We start from the raw sequence: 18,764 nt of genomic DNA on the forward strand, positions 1-18,764 counted from the left end.
GTTTACCTGACATGTCCGAATACAAGGGTCATGCAAAGTCGGGTAATTGATCAGAATCACACACACCTGATGGCCCTTTCCCTTCCCCACAGGGATAAAATGTGGACCAAGAGAGCACAGTACCAGCAAGGCAGAGCGCACAATGAGACAGCTATCCAGGCCCGGAAGTTCAATAGGAGGAGAAATGCAGCGAATATCAAGAGGCTGACAAGGAGAGACACAACCTTGCCCTTTCTGACGCAGACCTGCGAAACCTCAGCAGAGGAAATCGTAAGATCGAGGACAATAGCCCAAGTGTCCTACAACAGATGTCAACAGTACATGGAGCATGTTGACGCTGATAAGTTGGAGCGAGGGAAACTCCTGCTACTCTGTACCGTCCTTGACTCCAGTGAAGAAGAAAGCCAAGCGGTTCATCACAGCCGGTGAGTCGAGGGGAGAGCCGATAAGAACCGGCTATGGCAAATGAAAGTCGCAAAGTGGCACAATTGAGTAAGTTCAAAGAACTGAAACTGAAAAAGTGTAAAGGGGAGACCAGTTGCAGATGGGGACAGGCATCACATGGGTGCTGCTCCAAAATCTCTGGTCGATCCCACCTGAGTAAAACTACAGAAACCAGATGGCCATAGGAGAGCTGCCAAGTTAGGTGTCATGCCCACCAACAGGATAGCTGCCCAGGTGTACAGCTGCACATCACCTTGATTCAAATTGGCTGGGCATTCTCACATATTTCGCACTCTTAGGTCTAGGACCACCAGGGTGGGAGCAAGCTGGTCTCAGGCTTGGCACACTTGGCGCTTATTGCAGGCAGAGCACTGAGTAGACATGGACTTCCTGTTTTCCCCCAGGCTGATCAGCAGGCCATGGACACTTCCAGAGGTTGCAGATCCAGTTGATGGGAGTGGCTGGCTATAAAAGCCACTCCCCGACATGCTGCTTTGCTTCACGTAGTTTCTGCACAGCAGCTAACGCTTACTGATGCACCTCCGACCTGCAAGAAGGGAAGAAGAGCATACGTTAAAGACCTGTTTGCTACAACTACAGATTGCAGACTGCCTATAATTTACCTGAATTGCGCGGGCTAAATTATTATTATTATTATTCCATCCGTCACCCGGCTCGCAGTTCTCCTGCTCCATCCCTCAGAAGCGCCGGCTTCCATCCCTCACCCGGCTTGCAACACATCCCTCTCCTGAGCTCCGTACCGCACCTGCAGAGAAAGAAGGAAAAGAAGATAGGTGACTGAAAGCGGAATCGGGCAAGCACGCAAAGTGCTCATTTTAGCCTGCAAGCAGCGGTCATGTGCATCAGCGCTGATGAAGCAAGCATGCAGCTCATTCCACTCTGCACATAATCATTACTATAAGACACTGGTGTCCCAATCACCAACGGATACCCTCAACAACCTTGCCAGTGCCTGGACACTATAGGAACAGCACTGAATAGCATATGAACATTCTAGGAACAGCACTGAATTGTGCAGATTCTTAGCAAGAAGGCTGGCCAGACTGGTTAAGAACTCAGCATGATCACAGCCACTTGACTCTACACAGGCCACTCCACAACAGCCTTACTCATCAAGAGACAATAAACATATGCACTAACAGACCACAGCCGTTCTGGGCTTGAACACCAGTGAGGAAACTGGTGGTGCACAACATTATAGAAGAAAGAACCCCTGCTATTGACGGCAGGACTGAGAGCCCCTCATCATTAAAACCCAGGTGAGCTGAGCGCCCACTGGGAGAAAACTAAGGGCCACCAAGGGGGCCAGGGAAGGGGCGGGGTGGGACTCTGCAGAGTTTTCAGACAGGTAACAGACGTCTTTTCTCAGTAGGTGAAGCCAGGCAGCGCACAATCAGGCGTCCAAGCAGTACAAGTCATCCAAAGGGTCCGGACGCTCCTGCAGAGATAAGGTAAGCATTACAGAAAGGAAAGCCGGCATTAAACCCTCTGCCTGAGTGTCCTGGAAACTGCAGAAGTTGACCAGTTGTCCCATTTGCTAGGGAAGCTCCGAGCTGAGGTACATTCCTCCGGAGAAGAGACTAATGCCCTGCAGCGGGAGTTAGTAGTAAACAGGGACTGCATGGAGGAATTAGCTAGGCAGTTGCTTCAAACCCAAGCAGGACAGGCTCCATTACCAGGTGTCGGTCCACAAGTCACGCCTTTAGACCCACATCAGGTGGTTGTTCCCGGTGCAGTTGCCTTGGGCCCCCCAGAATGCTTTACCAGAGACCCCCATAAGTTCGCTGTTTTTATGAACCAGTGTTGTTTGCATTTCCTTTGTAGGCCGGGGGTCTTCCCTACCGATCAGTCCAAGGTGGCCTTTGTTTTATCCTGCTGGGGGGGGAAACGGCAGATTGGTCCATTCCCCTGGTAAACCGGGACAACCCCCTTCTACGCAACTTTCCTGGGTTTCAGCAGGAACTGGAGAAGTAATTTGTCTGCCGCACTCAGGGGCAGGCCCTTGATAACGAGCTGTTGTCGGTGCGACAGGGCAGTCAGGATCTCCTAGCCTACGTAGCCACCTTCAACCGGTTAGTCGCAGAAACCAACTGGCCAGAGGTGAAACATCACCCTGTTCTATCGGGGCGTGCAGGGGGTATTAAAGGACGTTCTAGTCCAGGTGGTCAACCCCCCCGAGGGGTGCGCTGAGTAAATCAACCTGGCATTACAACTAGACCACCGGTTGCAGGATCGCAGGGCCGATCGTGGCCACTCAGAGGGAAGAGCATTGTATGTTCACGTAAAGCACCGTCCCGCACGCCATTCTGAGCCTCACCCAGAACCTCTGCAGTTGGGAGGAGTTTGTAGCCTGCACACCAGAGAAGAGAGAGATAAGAGTAGACAACAGCAATTGTGTCTATACTGTGGGAAGGCGGGTAATTTTCTTCGAGATTGCACTGTAAAATCGGCAAGGAAGATGGTTGGTTCCTCGGACAAGAGTGAAGATGGCAGTCTGTTGGAAAACTCCAAAGTATGGCAAGCGTAGAGGCCAGCTTGTCGAGCAAAGAGAAGGTACCTTTGGCCTCACACCTGGTCATTCTGATATTCCTCATTTGTCGCCAACAACCTTCACAAATGCACGCATTAGAAGCGTACGTGGACAGCAGTGCAGTAGGCAACTATATGGACCATGACATGGCTTGCAGGATCGGGGTTCCCACTCAGTCTAAATCGATGACAGAAAATGTGACTGCAGTAGTTGGCACCCAGTTGCTGACCATGACCGTGACTCAGTGCACCAAAGAGATCAAGTTAATCTGCCAGGACTGGCACAGTGAGGACATCACGTTTGATTTAAACAGTGCTCCACAGTTCCAGATAATCCTTGGGATGCCCTGGCTTGAAACCCACAATCCCTGCAATGATTGGTGTGATAGAACCCTAACCTTCTCCCACAAGTGCAGACATTCATGCTACAGGGAGGTCATTGTTCCTGGGGTCGATCTGGTAACCTCTATCAAGGAGACTGGATCCACTCTAGGCTTGGAGGGGGTTTTGCCTTCCGAGTTTGCCGAGTTCCAGGATGTTTTCTAAACAGAACAAGTGAATACACTTCCACTGCACAGGTCCTAGGATTGCCAAATCAACCTCATTCCTGGAGCCCGAGTCCCTTATAGTAGGATTTCCGTGCCGAAAGAACAGGAAAACCTCTATTTGAAGGCTTGCATTGACCAGTATCTCGCCAATGGTTTCATCCGACCATCCAAGTCTCTGGCAGCATCTCCCCTCTTTTTCGTGCCAAAGAAGGTACCTAAGGACATGCATAGATTATCGCTCATTGAACCAGATAACAATCAAGAATCAGTACCCACTCCCGCTTATACGGGTGCTCCTGAATCAAGTGAAGAACGCTAGGATCCATACCAAATTGGATCTCAGGGGGGCATATCGTTTGGTTCGAGTAAAGAACAGAGACGAATGGAAGACCGCCTTCCGCACCAACTACAGTCTCTATGAATATCAGGTGATGAACTTTGGACTCTGCAAGGCCCCCTGTAGCGTTCCAATATTTTATGAATGATGTCCTACAGGAATTGTTTGATGTATGCACGGTGGTGTACATCGACGATATCTTGATTTATTCTACCACAGTCCAAGACCATGTTGTTCACGTACGAGCAGTCCTTGAAAAATTACGGCAACATCAGCTTTACGCAAAATTAGAAAAATGTACTTGTCATGCCTCGGAGGTTGAGTTCTTGGGTTTCGTCCTAACTCCTCAAGGGATACGAATGGACAACCAAAAAGTTGATGCAATCCTCAAATGGCCCTCACATACTTCCATAAAAGGGGTCCAAAGTTTCCTGGGGGTCACAAATTTCTACCAACGTTTCATACCCGGTTTTTCCCAGTTGGTACATCCTATCACATCTTTGCTTTATAAGAACAAAAGATTCAACTGGTCTCCGGGAGCGGAAGAAGCATTCCAGACTCTAAAACGCAAGTTGACGACAACCCCATTCTTGCAGCATCCGAAGCCAGACCTCCCATATGAGGTCAGGACTGATGCTTCTAGTGTTACATGAGAGTAGTTCTTTCTCAAAGGAACCCAGAGACCGGCCAACTACATCCCGTGCCGTTTTGGTCCAAGAAATTCAAGGCAGCGGAGCTATACTAAGCCATTACGGACAAGGAACTGTTAGCCATCAAAGCGGCTCTTAAGGAATGTAGACACTACTTACTACGAGCCAAACTTGCCGTCACAGTGACCACCGATCACCGAAACCTACAATACCTGCGATCAGCAAAGGCGCAATCCTTGTGCCAGTTAAGGTGGGGTCTGTTCTTTGCAAAATACGATTTTGTAATAACCTATCGGCCTGGAGTACGCAATGGCAAGGCAGATGCGTTGTTCCTCTTGGGGGAGTGGATTGATGCCTATGCTACACCCAAGCCAGTGGTCATTATCTCCGGAGAGAAAATCCTTGGCGTGCTAGCACCCCCAGCTTCCCCTCTGGAGGAATTAAAGATGGCAGTGAAACAACACATGACTACAGACGCGTTACAGGCTTGGGCCGCCAAAGACCCTCAGCGAGTGATCCAAGATGGCTTACCATATCACCAAGGGCGACTGTTTCTTCCAACACTTACTCTACAAGAACAAGTTCTGACAAATTATCACGTCACCCTGGTAGAAGGACACCTGGGAATCGTCAAAACTATGGCCAAGATCAGACGGTTTTACTGGTGGCCGGCTTGGCGTGAGGACGTCACTCAACATATATTAACCTGTGGGGTCTGTGCACAGAACAAGGCCCTGAAGCAAAAACCATCAAGTCTCCTACAAGCACAAGCAGTCTCGCCAGGGCCCTGGCACACTATATCGCTAGACTTCATCACAGACCTACCTCCCTGCAACAGACACAATAGCATTCTGGTCGTGGTTGACCTTTTTTCCAAAATGGCACATTTCATACCCCTGAAAGGACTCCCAACGGCATCCACCCTGGCTAATGTTTTTCTAGAGCAATTTGTCAGACTGCATGGTTTTCCTTCCATTGTAATATCGGATTGGGCCAGTCAGTTTGTGTCCAACGTCTGGAAGAAGAGCTGCACCATGGCAAAGATTGACATACGGTTATCGACAAGCCATCATCCCCAGACCGATGGACAAACGGAACAAACCAACCAGACACTGGAGCTGCATCTTCGATGCATGCTCCATCAGACTGAACGTACATGGGTGGATGCATTATGGATTGCAGAATATGCATATAACAATTCAATGCATGCCTCTACCGGGCATAGCCCCTTCTACGTTCTTAACAGGCGACATCCCCGAACTTCCATCTATGACCCACCTGAGACATTAGAGATGCCAGCGGTGAAGACTACATGACACCATTTATCAAGCCTTGAAAAGTGCCAACGAACACCTATCCGCGGCTAAAAAGACGCACAAGAAATGTGCAGACCGTTACCGAAAAGAAGCCCCCGGTTATCAAGTGGGTGATGCGGTGTGGCTGGCGACCAGACATATCTCGCTGAAAGGATCACGAAAACTATGCAATTGAGTCTGTGATCAATCCTGTTGTGATGAAACTGATACTGCCCTCCAACATGCGCATCCATCCACTGTTTCACGTGTCCCTACTCAAACCAGTCCAACCCGGCACTCGTATCAAGACACCTCCAGCTCCAGTGCTAGTGGAGAACGAGCCAGAGTTTGAGGTAAAGGACATATTGTATTCAAAATGAGTTCAGAAGATCCTATACTATCTAATTCACTGGAGGGGGTATGGGCCACAAAATAGAACTTGGGAACCCGTCACTAACATACATGCACCACGGCTAATAGCTAGGTTCCATCAAAATCACCCCACTAAACATGAACCCGGGAGCCAATCCTTGGGAGGGGCTTTGGGAGGGAGTGCTGTCATGCCCACCAACAGGATAGCTCCACAGGTGTACACCTGCACATCACCTAGATTCAAACTGGCTGGGCATTCCCACATATTTAGCACTCTTAGGTCTAGGACCACCAGGGTGGGAGAAAGCTGATCTCAGGCTTGGCACACTTAGTGCTTATTGCAGGCAGAGCACTGAGTAGGCATGGACTTCCTGTTTCCCCCCAAGATGGCCAACCAGTAGTCCATGGACACTTCCAGAGGTTACAGATCCAGTTGACGGGAGCAGCTGGCTATAAAAGCCACTCCCCGACATGCTGCTTTGCTTCGCATTGTTTCTGCACAGCAGCTAACGCTTAACGATGCACCTCCGACCGGCAAGAAGGGAAGAAGAGCATATGTTAAACACCCGTTTGCTACAACTACAGATTGCAGCCTGCCTATAACTTACCTGCATCGCGCGAGCCTACAGTCACAGCTCCGGTTCCGTTATATTTCGTAGACACGCCGGCTTCCATCCCTCACCCGGCTCGTGGTTCTCCTGCTCCATCCCTCAGAAGCGCCAGCTTCCATCCCTCATCCGGCTCGTGGTTCTCCTGCTCCATCCCTCAGAAGCGCAAGCTTTCATCCCTCACCCAGCTTGCGACACCTCCCGCTCCTGAGCTTCGTACCGCACCTGTAGAGAGAGAAGGAAAAGAAGGTAAGTGAATGAAAGCGGAATCTGGCAAGCACGCAACACGCTCATTTAGCCTGCAAGCAGCAGTCACGTGCATCAGTGCTGCTGAAGCAAGCACACAGCTCATTCCACCCTGCACATAATCATTACCATAAGACACCGGTGTCCCAATCACCAAGGGATACCCTCAACAACCTTGTCAGTGCCTGGACACTATAGGAACAGAACTGAATAGCGCATGGACATTCTAGGAACAGCACTGAATTGCACAGATTCTCAGCAAGAAGGCTGGCTAGACTGCTTAAGACCACAGCAGGACCAAGGCCACTTGACTCTACACAGGCCACTCCACAACGGCCTTAATCATCAAGAGACACCAAACCGATGCACAAACAGGCCACAGCCGGTCTGGGCTTGAACACCAGTGACGATTCTGGTGGTGCACAACATTATAGAAGAAAGTGTGCCTATCCCTCATCATTACAACCGAGGTGAGCTGAGCACCCAGTGCGAGAACTCTAAGAGCTACCGGGGTGGGGGCAGGGAAGGGGCGGGGTGGCTCCACAGAGTTTTCAGACAGGTAACACAAGTCTTTTCTCAGTAGGTGAAGCCAGGCAGCGCACAATCAGGTGCCCAAGCAGTACTAGTCATCCCGAGGATCCGGACACTCCCGCAGAGATAAGGTAAGCGTTACATTAGGTCAAAGTGGTCATACAGGAGGTCAAGCAAAATCCCTGTACAGTCGAAAATTTTGATCTACGAACTTGAGAAAGCAAGGGAAGTGAATCCTGCAAACAATTATGAATGAAGTTAGCAAGAGTGAACCCGACCGAGGGATACTGACAAGAAGGAGGCAAGTCTAAAGTCCCGAGGAACAGTGTGTCGACAAAGGTGAACCCGGCCGAGGGATGTCCACTGGAACTGTTTCAAAAGACATTAAGATTTATAAGTGAGGCTAAACGTAAAGAGGGGTCAGCACCCGGAAGAGGGGTCCCAGGGGTGAAGAATCCTCACTGAAAGCAAAACCAGGAAACAAACTTTCATTTTGTTGAAGGAATGTTTGTTTTGTTGTTGAATACTTCAGGACTCTCCAAGGCAAGAGACTTTAAAGAGAAACGAGACTTGGCCATCAACGGTCCTGATAGCTGCAAGTGCTGACTCGTGCTGGGGAAAGCTCGAGTGTGTGCTGTGCTCCAAGGTCCGATCTTACCCATGTTGAAAACGTGGGGGAAGGAAGATCCAAGCTGCCGCATCCTGACATATTATTTGAGGACACTTCTTTCTTTTCTTGAAAACCATCCCACACACTTTTTGTATTAGTTGTAAGGTTTGGCAATAGGTATCTTAGTATAGGCCCTTTTATTTGACATGACACCACTAGGACTGCCTTCTTTTCATTTGATGGTTGATGCTTTCTTCCATCTGAAATTCAGGTTTAGATTAGGAGTTTTTCCAACCTGCATACAGTTTAATAAACAACCTTGAACGGTAATCACTTGTGTCTGTGTTTACTGTTGCCACCATGAGTGCCTTACAGCAGCTACACACATGAATGCATATTTCACATGCACAACTACAACCTCATGTGCATGGGTGGAGCCACATATGGGTATGTAAATACTGAAAAGGTTCCCTGTCACATAATGATGCACTTCATTGCCTGGATAAGCACAAATTCCTCTGATTATATAACACCCCACCCTCCCAGGAAATTTGCCATTCCACATCGCTATGCTTAAAAGAGCACATGTAGTGCAAGCTTAATTTAATGACACACAAAATCCAGCACAATACAGCAGAAGTGTAAGGTGTCCTTCAACAGAGGAGGTTTTGCACAGGGAATGGAAATGCAAGCTTCACTCTGCCACAACAGTATCTCACAGGCAGCTTCAGTGGAAGTCCCCTTCCCTCATAAATTCTACAGATATTAGCAAAACATGTCCCCATGCAAGGAACCCGAACCCGCTACATCCCCATTCCCATTTCAGCCCCCATAGGGCTCAATGGGAATAGGGATGATGCTAACAACAGGCCCGTTAATGATGAGCCCGTTGTTAGCACCCTGATCTGCAAGCGGGATCTGCTAAGGACGCCTGGTTTTACCAGGCGTCCTTAGTGGGTCCCGCGAGCAGACCTCGTAATGAGGCGGTAGGGGGTTAACAGGGCCGGCAGCTCTACCGGCCCCGTTAACCCCCTACCACCAGGGTCGTAATGAGGCCCACTGTCTTTTGCAATACCTTCCCTTCTCTTCCTCAGTTTTCGTGAAAAACAGTAATAACTATTTGTTTATGTAACGCTGTGCTGTAAAGGTTTTGTTCTTTCAATGTACCGTAAATAACAGATGTTACATTTACCCAAACCAAAGGTACTCATTTTATCCACTGAGGAAGAAATAAAAGCAGAGGCAGCCCTGTCACAGTTCAAGCTCGTACGTGCAGGTTGCACAGAGATCATCACAGATCTATGGAGACCTACACATATGTTTACCTGGCCCGATCAGCTGATCCCACTTTATTGAGGTAAATGTGTTCACTTCTTTCCTGTAACAGTAATCTGCACATAAAGTAATTGCTGAATAAGAAAAACCAAAAGTGGACAAAAGCACAGAACCCTAGTGTCATCTATTACTACTTCATTCACACAAGAGTTTCCCTGTAACTCATGTAGTTTTTTAGAGTCTGTCATTTTGCATTTGTGTATGGAACTTGTATTTCTGCACTTCTAATATGAAAAACTACAAGTACCGAAATGCATTCTGATCTTGATCTGAGTGTAAAAGGCAGGACTAGATTTGTTTTTATTTGTATTTATTTGAAGAACGTGGATGCCGAATTTGATCAGAAATTACTTACAATAACACATTTACAGGTGGCATTCGCCTGAAGGGTGCTTGCACAATAGCACACATATCAGAACAAGTGGTGAGCCACTTAATGAGGGTGTGAACAAAGTGAAACATAGACCAGTCAAACAAAACAAAAAGCTAAAAGAAACATTTACCTGGGGCATCAAATAATCAATCAGAGGACCACTGTATAAATATGCACAATTACACTACTACTTGGCCCTGCAGACAGTGGTGGATTCAGGTGGGGAGGATGGGGGAGCGTTTGCACGTGGATGACATTTAAGCCAAACTTTGAAGAGATCCGCAGTCAAGCTGGCCTTGATTGTGATGGGCAGCGTGTTCCAACAGAGAGGGGCGAGTAGGTGATGAGACACAGTGGGAGGGTGCACGGGACAGTGTGGTTGAGTGCAGAACAGTAGCAGGGGAAATAAGATGGTGAGAAGGCAGAGCTAAAGTCGGAGAGGTACTGAGGAGCAAGCCCATTGATGGCTGTGTAGAGTAGGAGAAGGAACTTGAAAAGGAGTGGATGTTAATAGAGAGCTAGCCACCATGGTGCCAGTAAGCAGCAGTGGGGCAGGATCTGGGTAGGGTGTAAAGTGTGCTTGCAGACTAGGAGAAGGAACTTGAAAAGGATCGGATGGGGATGCAGCCAGCATGGTGTTGGTAGGTATAAGTGGGAAAGGATCGGGGTAGTTTCTAGAAAGTGCAGGTGGGAAAGTTTAGGACTTTGTCTAGAGGGAGGAAGGAGTAGAGGGGAAGGCCCAGGAGTAGGTCTGAGCAGTATTCCAGTTTGTTGAGCACAAGGGTGGTGATTAGAGTTTGAATAGTGTGGAGTAAGAAATCGGAAGGTTAATACAAGCAGCATGGGTGGTGGTGGTAGTGATCAATTGCTGCAATCAGAGGTCACTATCGAAAAAGGACCCCAAGGTTGTGAGCCTCCAGTAATGGAGCAAGAAGGTCAGGTGGGAAGGACATAGGATATGAAAGGCTAGGGATGGTGTTGAAAGATGGGGAGAAAGAAAAATTTAATTTCTAAAGAGTTCAACATGAGGCAGCAGCAAGCCCCTCACTGACATATTGCAGTAAGACACTTGGCAATCCATTCTGAAATGGCTGAGGTGAAGGAGGGAATGGAGAAAAAGATGTCAGTGTTGTGAGCAACGAGCTGATAATGAAAGCCAAAGGATGAGATAGGTTTTTCTTTGGCAGAGGTGTGTAAGGTGAAGAGCAGAAGTCCAAAAACGAATCCTTGGGCGATGCCGACAGGGAGAGGGGTGAGGTCAGAGGTTTATGAGTTTCAGGAGATTTCAAAGGAACGACCTTCTAGGCAAGCAGCAATCCAGGCTAGAGGAGATTTGTGAAACCCAAAGTCCTAGAGATTGAGCAGGAGATGAGTAAAGTAGAGAGTTTGGAGTGGTGAGCATTAAAGAGAAAGTTGGAGACATGCAGGAGTGCTGTCTGGGTAGAGTGTTTACTATGAAAGCCAGACTGAAGTGTATCTCCAAGGTCATTATCCATAAGGTAGTTAGTGACCTGGTTGAAGACCACCTGCTCAAGGACCTTTGAATAATGACGTAGGAGGGAACACGGGCAAAGGTTTGTTAGGATGTTTGGGTCAGCATAGGGTAGCTTTAAAAAGGGTAAGATAGTTGCAGACTTAAAAGTGGAAAGGGGATCTATAGAGTGCCAGAACAGTGAGAGGAGTAGGAGGGAGGAGTTGAATAGTGACATTTTCAAAAGAGGATGAGATGTCGAATGTGGGCAGGGAGCAGAAGTGACGGACTGATTGATAAGGAAACCCACTCCACCTTCCTTTCCAACAGGTCTTTGAGAGTGGGATACGTTTCGCAGAGTCACCATGGAAAGCCACCAGTGTATCAGAATCATGAGAGGAAAACCAAGTTTCTGAGATAGCCAAGAAATCAAAGTTGAGGATGATGAAAGTCAAAGTGGTCAGTGATGGAGGAAGACTTGTTGCAGAGGAATTGCACATTTCGGAGGGCAAGTGAAATAGTCATATAAGGTGGGGAAGAGGAGCATGTATGGTGTGGTAAATAGCTGAGGTTGGAGATCCTACGAGAACACGAGCATTGAGCTTCAGGGGTTCTGGTGCCAGAGAGTTGGAGGCAGACTGGGAGGGGGGAGAGTGAGGGAGAAGGTAAATCTCGTTGTGGATGAAAGCTGAAAGAGAAGGGGAGAAAACGAGTGATTACAAGGACGAAGGGAGGAAATCAAATATGCAGGATGGGAGGTAACAGAAATAGGCAAGTGAAGACAGCAGAGGAACAGTGCAGCCCCGCTGATAGAAGGTAAGTGGGTGAGCACAAATGTAAGGGTAGGATTGTCTGGGAAGGTGCAGTTATAAGATCTGAGCTTATCTAGATGTATACTATTGGGGTCCAGAAGAAAATTGGTAGGCCCAAAAATGGGATTACCCTATGTAGTCCAAGGTAATAACAGCTCTTTGGTGAATGGAGAGCCACTGAGGTGAATAATTCCTATTGGTGGAAGCAAAAGTCAGACAAATTGAAGGCTCAGCAAATGCCAGGCTTTAGCAGAGCTTATGGCCTTAGGCCCTTTTCCAGGCTTACCAGGGATTTACCTTTTGCTGCTTTTTGCCCTTAGCTGCAGACGCCTGGGTTCGATGCACCAGGGTAACTCAACAACAATGGAGGCAGTGTGTCAGATGATCTTCTGGGAGCAAATCAGAGTTCTCAAACTGGCATTCACTACTTCCTTAAAGGAAGCAGGAAGGGTCCTGTTTTTGGTATGCCCAGGGAACTTTGCTTTGGAGGCAGTACCCTCAGATGGCGTACAGGATCCTTGGAGTATAATTGTTAACCACTGACTTGTGACAATTTAAGATCGTTAGCTGTTCTCCTGTAGCGGTTGTACTATTTTCAAGACTTAAAGACTCACTCCGAGAGTGCCTGAGTGATAATTGGTACCGACTGTTAGTTTTTGTTTGACTCTTGTGATTAATTATAGGAGTACAATTTTCCATTCAGCCACAAATGTGAACAGTTGAATATATAATAAACATCAGGGTCTAGACAAGTTAAAAAACAGTGGTTTCCATTGTGATTCAATTTACTTTAGAGCAGGCACAGATTGGGAAGCTCACTTTGGGGCTTTTATTTTCAGATTTGCCAATTCCGGTTTTAAAGACCAAATCAATAATATTAGGAGGAGCTGAGACTTCTCAAGCAAAACGTTGACACACTGCAGGTGCTGCAGCCCCATAATAAAAGGGTAGCCAGTTGAAAACAAACATTGGTTTGAATAAAGGGAGTTACAGCACAGCATTGTGCGCCGGATGCTTTGCACCACCTGCTGCACCCCCAACAGCTCTGCCAGGAGGCTAGCTTAACAACATTTTGTCAAACGGTTGGGTTGCTTAGGACCTCGAAGACCATGAACAGTACCACACCACGGATCACTGGCAGAAATCTGAAAGTACATGATGATTATAACTGACAGATTGAATGATTAAGTGACTGATCATTTAGTGTCCTGTCCTCCACATCCTACACCATCAGAATCATTTGGCTCTCAACTTTCCCTTTCTTTCTGTCTGCCTCCTATTCTCAGCCTACACCGGCCCCATTCACAGCTTTTTACCTTATTCTACGCTCCTACTCTGACCTAATGTTTATTCTGCGCCCTCTGTAACTGTGTGTGATTACCAGAACATTCCAGACTCAAATTCAGCACTTTTAATGTATACTCGAATGGGGTTGAATAAATACCTGCCTGATCAGGTGCAAATAAAAAGGGACAGTTTGGGAACAATAGTGTCAGGATGCAGGACCAACCAAAAGGTGTGAGGAAAAGGGGTTCTCTAAAATGACCTAATGTCCAAGAGCAATTTCCCTAATGTTCAAGTCCAAATGCCCTAATGTCAAGTAGGACCTAATGCCTATATCTGAAAATCTGAAACCCAAAACAGTTCCTGGAATAGAGCTCCCAGCTCTCCTCTCAAGCTTAAACCTGGTTGCTTCTTAGATCAGCTATTGTTACCCACTGACCATGGATTGCATTTTTAGGGTGGCAAAGGTCAATGCAGCATACGCCTCCCAACAGGCATTTATTAATATAACCTGTTTGTCTTAAATACCCAAGACCATTAACAGCAGAAATGTCACCCTCCCACGTCCGGTATTTGTCTGCTAGAGTGTACAGATAAAAGCACAGTGCATAATAAGTGAAGGAAATTTCAATTCTTCAGTTAAACCCAAGCAAACCATTTATTTATTTGTATATTTATAGTGCACCGGAGCTGCAGGCATCAGGGCGCAAAAGGCCAGAGAAAAACAGTTCAGCATCAAGAGTCAAAAATGATTTATTCAAAAAGCACAGTTTTCAAAATTTCCTAAAAGATGTATGATTTCTATATACAGAAGGTTAATCCATAGACGTGCCGCCTGCACTTGGAAGACCTTCCCAGACCCTACACTCGTTTGCTCTTTGTGATGACCAAACGAGTGGAATCACTGGATCTTGTTACTCTCTTAGGACAAGAGACACTTATAGAGTCTTTCAGGTAAGTAGGTGCATTGTCGTAGAAGCATTTATGCACCACAGTGAACACTTTAAAACAAATCCTGGCTTCTACAGAAAGCCTTTGTAGGTGTTTACGATGTCTTGAAATGTATTCTCTCCTGAGGATGTTTTTTAATATGCGCACATCATCGTTTTGCAAGATTTTGAGTTTTTGAATACAGCCCTTACCTGCACCAGCCAGTAGAGAACTACAATAATCTATGCGTGGCATAATCAATGCACAAACTATGGTGGTGCAGTTTGACTCTGAGACAAAGGGTTTAACTAACCTCAGTAGTCTCAGGTGAATTGCACCTTGCTAGTGGTGTGATGAAACTGTGCATCAGCATTGAGAGTGGCCTCTAGCACGATACCCAAGGTCTTAAACTTTGTGACAGTACTAATGTGATGGTTTTGGATCAAAAAGCCTGAGTATTTGTCATTAAGCTTTGAGCGTTTCTGAGCAGAGCCAAAACTAAATAGCTCTGTTTTAGCCATATTAAGGCACATGCCATTGTTGGACGTCCAGCTTTGGATAATGCTATATATCTTCGAGATTGGGTAATAGTCTTTTTTATAGTCACGACTAATATTTATAAACAGCTGGGTGTCGTCAGCATAGTTAGACAAACTAACTCCCAATGTGTCTAGGAGATTGCATAACGGGCGACAGAATACATTAAAAAGGGCTGGTGAGAGACAGGCGCCCTGTGGCACACCATATTGTACCCTCTACGGTTTGGTGCGATCTTCGCCCAAAATAATTTTAGACATCCTATTTTGTAAGAAAGATTCAACCCACAGAGCTGCCTCAATGTAGCAACCAGCAAGGTTCTTCAGCTATTCTATACGCCTTCCATGGTCAACAATGTCGAAGGCTGCTGAGAGATCTAATAACATCAGCAGTCTGACCTTGCTGTTGTTCATCATTTTGAGCATTTCGCTCTGAAGGTCCAGCAGGGCACTTACTATGTCATGGTGCGACCTAAACCTAGACTGTCTGGGGTGGAAAACGTGGGCTTTCGCCAGTTGCTCTTGTAACTGGAGGGTAGCGACTTTATCAACCACCTTCATTAGAAACAGCATGTTTGTAATAGGTCTATAATTAGCGTAGACCTTATGATCGAGCCCTGTTCTTTTTTTTAGTAGCTGAGTCACATTATTTCTGGAGAATTTTCGATCTTAAATACCAACTACTCCTTACCACAAACTCTCCTCTGCATATCTGAGTGGGGTTTGAATTAATTAATTGGCAGGCTTTACTGGTTGGTAACATGCTGGTCTCCAAGTTAATAGGCATGAGCATAATTAATACAACCCAGAAGGCCTTCATGGACAAATAAAAGGGCTCTAAGTAGCAGGTAAAACGCATTTGTGCTTTTTTTTGTTTACTATCAGGAGGGGGTGTGGTGGCAGGGGAAGCATGTCTGAGAAGTCACTGTCTTACTCGGAGTGCATGCCTATACAGTAGGAATCAGCCTGTGTTCCAAGCAACCTAATTGGCTGCTCTCCCAGCCATGAGTGCCAACAAACAGTTAAATGCAGATTAAAAGCAACTCTGACTTCCAAATCATTTCCAACTGACAAATGGAGTCATGAGGATTTACAGTCAAGAACGCTGATTAGAGTTTCTTAAAGACACCATTAAGGCTTAGATAATCATGACTTTAAATTAGTTTGAGGATTGGTGGCAAGGTTGATGCACAACTCTGAAATTACTTTTCATGGGAAAAAAGCACGACAAAACCAAAAGCCTTGACTTTGGTATGGGCTTTGGAAAAGGGGACTCAGAGCCGTGAGGGAAAGAGTAGCAAAGAGGTAAAGAGGAGCTAAGGAGTAGAAAAGGAACTAGGGCTGTCTGCGGATGTACAGGTAGGGTGATGGAGAGGGGTGGGGTGCATAGGGCGGAAACAACAATTGCTAACGAAATAAAGCAGATTTAAGAGAAATATAAAAATCTTACGTAAGCCACTGGATAAAGTAGAGACAATTTGGAAATGGTCAGGTGAAATTGCCATCAGACATCCTTACTTGAAGCAAAACACCTAAAGGCGAGCAAAGGATGGTTGTGATAGGGATAGGATATCTAAAATGGTCTGATGTGTCACAAAGGGCCTTAAGAATATTCCAACTCCCAGATGAGGTTCAAGGGTTTTTATTTTTAAATCAGCAAAGGGCATAATGGATGTCACTCTCTCTCTAACATAGGGATGGGCAGTAACAACCTAGCATAGGCATCCCCCGACTCTGTAATTGGTACTAGTGATCAGTATTGTCTAAAAGATATCTGCCTTCTGAACCTCATCTGGGAATAAGCTAGGTGACACCTTTAATGGACATCAGTTGGATAGTGCCTTCCAATTACTCCTGACACTCACTTGGTTTTCCATACTGTTCTATGCCTTTCCCTGGCTTTGTATGATCTCTCCCTTCTTCGCTACTACCCTCCTTCCATTATTCCCTCTCTTCTCCCTCTATTTCTTTATCTGTCCCTCAATGGTATCTCGTATCCCACATACCTGCTCCTCTCCCCTCCTACACTGCTACTACTCTCCCATCACTACACAACTACTACTCTGCTCCATACCTCTACTACATGCACCTCTACACTATCACTCCTTCCACATTAAACCCACTACTGCTTTACCTCCACACTGCTACCTCTACTCTACCACTAGTACTCCACCTCCATGCCCCTACTCCTCCCACCTCCACACCACTTCTACTCCAGCCCACCTTCTCCACAATCACCCTGCTATCACTCCCTCATTCACCCTTCACTCGCTCCATACTCTCCTATTATCACTTCCACTTGCACATCTTACACGCACGCTCACAGCACATACCGCTTTCTTTTACCAGCCAATACCTCACCTTCTCTATAAACCTCCTCCAAAGTCCTTTACAGTGTCTTTCTTCCTTCTGATCTCTTGGTCTGCTCCCTCCTCCTCTGACCTCACCAGAACAACCCACACCTCCTTGTTTAATGTTGTACCTTATGTTCTCCCCCTCCTGCCTCCATTGGTTCTCCTATTCTGGTTCCCCAGGACAATCCTTCCCTGTCTTTCCTGCCCAATAAGTGTTAGACATCAAAACAGATATGAGGAGGTTATAGGCCCCACCCATTTCTATTGTGCTGGTCCACTATAGGAAGGGTTTCTGTTCGTGTGAGGGTTTAAGTCCATGGCATGGCAGTCTTTGCTAGGAACCCATTCTGCGGCTTTGATACAGCAAAGCGGTTGTTCTGTCTGAAACAGATTACAGTCTGTGTCTAAGCTCTGCTGCACTTTTGCAGATGAGCGCAGTTAATGAAAGGTGCAGATGGCAGTATTCCACATATGTGCAGACACTTTGTTTGGTCGGTTCATCAGCATTGCGCATCCTGGTGTTGTAGTTCTGGTTGGGGTACTTAGTACACTACTGGAGGATCTTGTGGCTGTTTTCTCTTCGGTTCACTGCTGGGCTGCAGGAACTTGTGGTTCTCTAGAACAAACCGTGAACAACTGGCCAGCATTTTGCAACAGGGGTAGTGGCTAAGAGTAGTACTAGTGTCAATCAAAAGGGCACATAACAAAGGGACAGGGACGTGGGCCCTCCCAACTGCCACCTTTCCCCTCTGTGGTATGACTGGCTCTGGCCTACCTTGGCAGCCCTCCCACACCAGGCTGAGCAAGGTCCCCACCCCCTCTTGACAGCTTTAGGCTATTAAAATGTTTTTTGACTGGATTGTGCATGTGTGTGTTTATTAATATGTACACATTTAAAAAGTTACACAGAGTAGTGAACAGAATGCTCCTAGATTATAGTCTCCTTTTATCCTTAATCGTGGGAGGTCCCTGCAAGGAGGGGGGATAACCGGAGCCATTCTTGACAGTAAATACCCTCTAATTCAGAAAAGTCGAAGTATCCAAGCGCTGCCCAGACACCAGCTGCCAGTCAACTACAACCGCCCAGGCCAGGGCAATTAACTGCAAAAGTAGGGACGACAGGAGGGTGAATGGCGGAAAGGGGACTATGAACTAGTAGTCACTACATTGAGTAACATTTACATACTCTGACATCCCGCCCCCTTTCTTCCATACTAAAATGTGAATGGGTCCTTGGTGGAGAGAGCCTGAAGCTCGCTAATCTTCCTACCCGAAATAAAAGCGACTAAGAAAGCTGTTTTCCAGGACACTAAATGCATGACCATTGATGTTATTAGTTCAACCATTTTGTGAGCTGAAGTGTTGAAGACTACATTAAAAGCCGCTAAAGATGAGGCAGTCTGACACATGAAAACATTCAAAGACGACCCTCAAGGTGTCTCTTGACAACAGGATAAGAGTAGTCCGAGGACTAGGTC

General features: G+C 46.7%; 1 protein-coding gene across 2 annotated transcripts in view; it reads right to left on the reverse strand.

Annotated features, from left to right (window-relative positions):
• Positions 1-18,764, reverse strand: part of SGSM1 (small G protein signaling modulator 1) — a 1,887,833-nt gene that overhangs the window by 123,732 nt on the left and 1,745,337 nt on the right. The window lies entirely within an intron of this gene.

This window comes from Ambystoma mexicanum, chromosome 10 (assembly GCF_040938575.1).
Source record: "Ambystoma mexicanum isolate Mex_15411 chromosome 10, UKY_AmexF1_1, whole genome shotgun sequence".
NCBI classification, from domain to species: Eukaryota; Metazoa; Chordata; class Amphibia; order Caudata; family Ambystomatidae; genus Ambystoma; species Ambystoma mexicanum.